A 6,871-nucleotide genomic window follows, 5' to 3' on the forward strand; every position below is an offset into this window, starting at 1 on the left:
AAAGCTACATTAGAACACCTAAACCTGATGAACAAATTAAAGTTGAACCTAGTATTGCTATGGTTAAAGATCTCCTAGAAGAAGATATAGATGGGCATGTTATTTACTTCTGTGAGGAAGCTGCTAGAATTGCCAAACCTGATAAAAAGGATAAACATAGACCTATTGTTGGCATGCATGTCATCTCAGTTAAAATAGGAGATCACTGTTATCATGGTTTATGTGACATGGGTGCTAGTGTGAGTGTTATTCCTTACACTTTATATATCCAAAATTATGAAAGACATAGCACTTGCAGAGTTAGAAGACATAGAAGTTACTATTACTAGTAGAGTGCCCGTGCGTTGCCACGTGCTTCTGAAATAGTTTGTTGAAGTCACATAAAGATAATGCATGCTAAATATCACGGGTATAGTACATGTCTAAAACTTACTATTGTACATGCCGGCTAAGAGGTTGCTGTAGATGACATGACAACTTCTTAGAGCATGGTTTATAATACAGCCAACTTTTAGAGAATACCCGTGCGTTGCCACGGGCTCTTGAAATAGTTTGCACGAGTTACATGTTAAATATAACAGGTACAAACAATATAACACAAACACAATTATTTAATTACTTCCTCTATTTTTGCAATGTAAAATGATAACAAAAAGAAAAAATAACGACATGTCCATGTAACAAACTGAGCGATGTTCGACCTTAACATCTATTACAAAACTGTCAATATCTAGATGATGTGTTTAAGAAATTCTTTCACAATATCAGGAAAGTTCCCTTTAGCTTCATTCCCACGATGTTTTAGCAAGTATAATAAAAACTGATTCTCCAACTCATACCCATCTTGCACAAACAATATATGTAGTTAGTATGAAAATTTCACGCCGAAAGTCTTAGAACATGCAACAGACAATACTCACCACGCAAACCGGCTTGGCCAATTCTTTACCGTTCCACCAGAGCATAAAATGAAAAACAAAATAGCCAGACACATTCCTGCAATTTTTTAAATTAATAATATAAAGAATATAGTGATAACAAAAATAAATGTTTTTATTATGAATTCATTACCCGTCTATACTCGTTGGAATACCAAACGGAAATAAACGTTGCCATTTAGATATATCAGAATTCCAACCAGGCAGCTTTATTTCGAGTGCTTCTTTGAAATCCCTTGCAAAACTTTTTAATTTCAGTGCATGCCTCAAATTTTTATCCTCTGACGATAGTGATGTTTGAATAGGGTCCATAATATATAGACGACGTGCCTCTTTGTCGATGACGTACAAGATGTATCGGCCAATGGATGCATAGGGAAGATAAATCTACACGTGGAGCTATTAGAAACAACAATAAACCATGATAACGATAGGCAAAATACGTTACTTACCATGTTGCACGATGAGATGTTGTCCATCCCAGCCAGCTATCAAACAATGTTGCCAACGTCTGGATAGTTTCTAATAGCGGCATCACCGGGGCACCTCTTTCCGGGGCGGAGTGAGCAAATGAAGGAGGCGGCTTCTTTGTAGCCGGAATCCTCTTCCTCTTGCCGCCGGCGGCCTTGGCGACCTTCTCCGCCGCCGGCCAAGATCGCGCAGCAGCGTTGGCGCCCGGAGCGCGAGCCTTCGCGGCGGGGGCTGCCGGATTCCCGCCCTGCACGACCACGTTGCCCTGCCGCTTGCGGGCAGGCGCGGCGTTACCTTGGGCGACGGCGGGGCCAACATGGCCGGGGACGAGATCCGCCCAAGGGAAAGGAGCGTGCGCGACCTCGACAGTGACGGGGGACAGCAGGGAGTCATCCATGGCGGCGAAGGACGGCCGGGGAAGATGCACCGGAGCATGCAGTGGCGGAGGGTGGGGGAGCGGGAAAGGCCGCGCGGAAATGTCCCTCCTGTTCTCATGGAATGAGCGCAATCAATTCCTCTCTGTCAATGGTATACAGTCCATCAGAAACTTCAAGAAAACAACCATGCTCCATACAACTCAAGATGTTAGCCTTTTTACTTCTCTGGCGACCAGCCAACATTACTTTCTGCCTTCCAATGTGCACGCATACAATGGAACAACTGAAAAATATGAAAGAAATAGATTGTAATACACAGATATATGCAACCTAAAATATGTGGTGTATTTCAGATTTGGACAACCATTTACCCATAATAATAGACGAATGATTGATTGTAAAAGAGCTATGGAGGAAACTTCACAAGCACCATACTCATTAATTCCACTCACAAGCCTTTTCTCGTAGAATTTCACAACTTCATAAGACATCTTTAAAAACCAACCATCGGTAAATAGATCTCTCAATCCAGAAATGGTATGCACATATTAAACATTTCACTCCATTCGGGTCTATATTTTGTTTGAAACAAGTCAAAAGGCTTGTCATTTTCATTGAATAAGACAAAGATTTTAAGAATCACTCTTGCGGCATTATATTACACAAATATTTCGCCCGGCAAGGCAACCCGATGATGCCTCCGCTTTGATGTGTGTCACAAGCACAACGACTGGAGTCACATTGTTGAAGAACACCCGAGCATTTCGCTCATTCCAAATTTCCCAAGAGATAAGAATAAGGAAAACAAGCGGCCTTCGAGATTGCGACCTCCCGAAAGTGTTGATGCGCCACCACTCCTTAACGGAAACCATGCCTTCCCAATCCGTAGGATGAACATCATATAAACCAAGCCATGTTTTGATCATTGCCCAAACTCTAGCTGCATATTCTGTATAGAAGGATCAAGTAGACATGGAGGTATACTCATATATCGTTGAATCATGTAAAACATTTAAAAGGTTAGCAGCCACATTTTAACAGCACTCTGTTTCTTAAATAAGTGATATTTTACTTGCCAGTTTGCAAGGTACAAATTGAACCATAAACTATAGTAAAACATAATCATAAAGTCATAAATAAATTTATAGAATCCCTCTATCAATATTCCTGTAAAATTCATTGTGCTTAATGCTATGAAGAATAGCAACTTGACTTCCCACGAGGACAAGTATATATAATTATATGGACAAGTATATATAATTATATAGACACGCAGGTCCGCGCTTTCAAATTTAGCGATACATGAGGCAAAATAACTTACGGAGTGGTGTGTTGTTGTCGCTTGTTGGTGTTCTATGTGGCCCGACCACACTGGCGCTCAATTCCGCTCAATTCCTGCAGAAGTGCTGAAGACCGCGAGGAGGCAATTCTGCCAAGCATGACCTACTGCCCAAGCAGATGTTATTTATTTATGGAGAAGGGGGGTATTACATACAATTTGTTTGCGAGGCAGTTCAGTTTAGTGGGAAAAATATACCCTAGGCAAGATGTTGCAATGGCAAATGCCTCACATAATAAATTATGTTCTATAATGAGAACACAGTCCAATCCTTGATGAGAAGACATTTTTTTCAATGATTCCCTTGTACCATCAACAAATCAATTTGAAGTACAACAACAACAACAAAGCCTTTAGTCCCAACCCCAAACAAGTTGGGGTAGGCTAGAGGTGAAACCCATAAGATCTCGCAACCAACTCATAGCTCTGGCACATAGATAGCAAGTTTCCACGCACTCCTGTCCATAGCTAGCTCTTTGGTGATACTCCAATCCTTCGGCTCTCTTAACGGACTCCTCCCATGTCAAATTCGGTCTACCCCGCCCTCTCTTGACATTCTCTGCACGCTTTAGCCGTCCGCTATGCACGGGAGCTTCTGGAGGCCTGCGCTGAATATGCCCAAACCATCTCAGACGATGTTGGACAAGCTTCTCTTCAATTGGTGCTACCCCAACTCTATCTCTTATATCATCATTCCGGACTCGATCCTTCCTCGTGTGGCCACACATCCATCTCAACATACGCATCTCCGCCACACCTAACTGTTGAACATGTCGCCTTTTAGTCGGCTAACACTCAGCGCCATACAACATTGCGGGTCGAACCGCCAAGGGTTGCTTCATCTCCATAAGAGTGGCTGAGTTTTTACGTTGGCTCGCCAAGCCTATCACAACCCTCCTCCTTTACCCGGGCTTGGGATCGGCTATGCTGAGACAGCATAGGCGGAGTAAAAAGGGAATGCAACACGAGGACTTCGCAGGAGGTCACCCATCCTAGTACTACTCTCGCCCAAGCACGCTTAACTTCGGAGTTCTGATGGGATCCAGTGCTTTAGTCAATTTGAAGAACAAAAAAAAATATTATTATGAGAGTGCATATTGAAAGAAAAATGTGTACCGACTGGTAAAAACAATTACCCATTTAAATGGACTAAGAAAGAAGCATCCAGGACTCTGGAGATTGGAGTCAACATACTGAAGAGGAAAACGCAGGAAATGGAATACCCCGCTGGCCTCACCGAATAATAAGTCCCTCGGTTCACTGATTGATCAACCTTGAGGTAAATATCGTATCACCATCTGCTCCTCTTCTTTGAATCATTAATTTATGTTTGTAAACATAGCCTTTAGCCATAGTCTGCAGTACTGTGCCAGCCCATTGAGACCAACACAACACATACTTGTTGTCAAATGTTATAGTACGCGACTGAGGATACAGAGAGAGATGGTGTGCAGGAGGAAAATGGAAGGACTTTGCATGTGTGCATTGTCAAAAAGCTTCCAAGGCATAAGACACAAAACCACGAGATATATAGAAAGGTGTGACAACTCTCGAGTGTAGTACACCCAATTTCAAAAAAACTGAAAAACGTGATAAAACAAAATCCAAAAAATCTGAAATTTTGAGACAAAAATAATATTCAATTGTTTGAGCTTCTTGCAAAATTTGAGCAAAAAATAACATCCGAGGAGCTCTCACCATAAAAAACAAAATCACTGCTCAAACAGTGCACAAAACTTTGAACATTGATTTTGTTTTTTTGGCGAGAACTCCTCAGATGTTATTTTTGGCTGAAATTTCTCAAGAAGCTCGAATATTTGATAAAGTCTGATGTCTCAAATTTTCAGAGTTTTTCAACTTTGTTTGATTGCGTTTTCCCAATTGTTTGCAAACTCGGGTGTAGTACACCTGAGAGTAGAAATCCACTCTCATAACCTATTCATAACATCTTAGAATTAAGAGAAATGACGTAGATAGGAACACATGCGTGTAGTGATAGAGCAAACAATTTAAAAGTGAAAGTAAGATAAACAGCTTACTGATCCGCACTGAAGAAAACTGAAACTAAATTTGAGTTGCCTTGTAGTCGTAGCATGATGTACAGTAAACGGGAAACATCCATTCTTCAATTGAGTATACAAAGGCCACATTGGCGTGCAGTTTAGTGACCAAGCAGAAACAAAGGAAACCCTGCACTTTTGAGAAAGAATGTTATCTTCCTCGGATGACAAGAACATTTTCCCGTTCAGATGCTACAAAATGATTTAATAACTACAATTCCTCTTGCTAAAAAATGCATACCTTACTTGCACACATCCAGATTAATCTTAGTTCACCGACGCTAATCAGTAGAGCTAAGAAAACATGATTTAGTAGGGCACCCGGGACCCAGCACTTGCTCCGCTGGGTGCCTGGGCCTACAAGCACCCCAAGTACTCATCAAACAACACACTGAACACCACGAGCAGCAGGCCATTTGTGCGATCCCAGCACAAATTCAATTGCTGTAGAATCAGAGACGACACATTGCATACAGATCAAACAGTTCCATGGGAAGGTTATTTAGAACGAGTGTTTTTTCAGCGGAATTCATGAGTCCTTCCGAGTTGGATGCATGCACAATATAATATTTTCTAATGTATTATACCATATTCTTAGAAGCTAACTGAAAACAGTTTGCACATAAGATAAACACCATGCAGCTGCACATCTTAGTTTTCTCGTCAGGTAAGAAGAGCAGTTTGGACATAAGATTAACCCAGTAGCACCTGCGCGGACAGACGTATCCTCCTCCTCCCTCTCTCTTCCCCTCTTGGACGAATCTCGTGAGTTGCCTGCTCTTCTTACGCCGATGTGGCCGGCGACCATTTTTTAATATTTTGTAAAACAAATGGACCAAGAATACAACATATATGACATAAATTTTGAACATTCGGAATCTTTGTTTCAAAAGAGGATGGAATCGCCAATAAATAAGCAAGTTTTGCAATAGGTTTACACAAGCTTAAGAATGGTGTATTCAACACTCAATAGATCAGTACTAACTGCTAATAATTCAGTACTAATTGTTGACGAATTTGGCACTAAATAACTCGGCCTGAGGTAGGATCTGAAACAGAGGAGATCGAACAGGTGCAGGTGCAGGCAACCATACATAGGAAAAAACATTTCATTCAACAACCACAAACTCACTTTCTTATGATTATGACTTTTAACCATCAATTAAATATTTTTCAGAGATTTATGGTCAAAGTATGAAGTTAAACAATCAAATTACACCTTTAATAGTAGAGATTTTGGAATGTCAAGAGTATGGTTTACCCAAGAAAATCAAATTAAATATCTCGCTTCGTAGTACATGCGTTGCATATTTCATAAGCACCCAAAAATTGTGGTCGATCAAACGAACAACTCAACCCGAACCCCATTCACCAGGAACCGAGATGAGATGGAATGAGGAGATTTGATCTCATCTTCATTTCCTATCCCTATGTGCTTGCAACCACTGCCAGCAGGAACCCACTGATTCCTACTCTACCTTCTAATTTAGGCAGGTCTCCCTTGTCCACAAATATAAAACTTCAATTATCCGCATATGCCTTGAACCTTTTGTATTCCTTAGTTCAATGTCCAGGTCAGTAAAATACATGTTGTAGTTCCTCTAAATAAAATTTTGAATGCGAGTGACTGTAGTTACAGCAATATTGACAAGTAATAGAGGAAATTACAGTATGTTGTCCTTGAGA

General features: G+C 40.9%; 1 pseudogene; it reads right to left on the reverse strand.

The window, feature by feature from the left end:
• Window positions 1-4,079: 4,079 nt before the first annotated feature.
• LOC123056232 (uncharacterized) lies at window positions 4,080-4,197 on the reverse strand (annotated as a pseudogene).
• Window positions 4,198-6,871: the final 2,674 nt, after the last annotated feature.

The sequence above is a fragment of the Triticum aestivum genome, chromosome 2D (genome assembly GCF_018294505.1).
Source record: "Triticum aestivum cultivar Chinese Spring chromosome 2D, IWGSC CS RefSeq v2.1, whole genome shotgun sequence".
Classification (NCBI taxonomy): Eukaryota; Viridiplantae; Streptophyta; class Magnoliopsida; order Poales; family Poaceae; genus Triticum; species Triticum aestivum.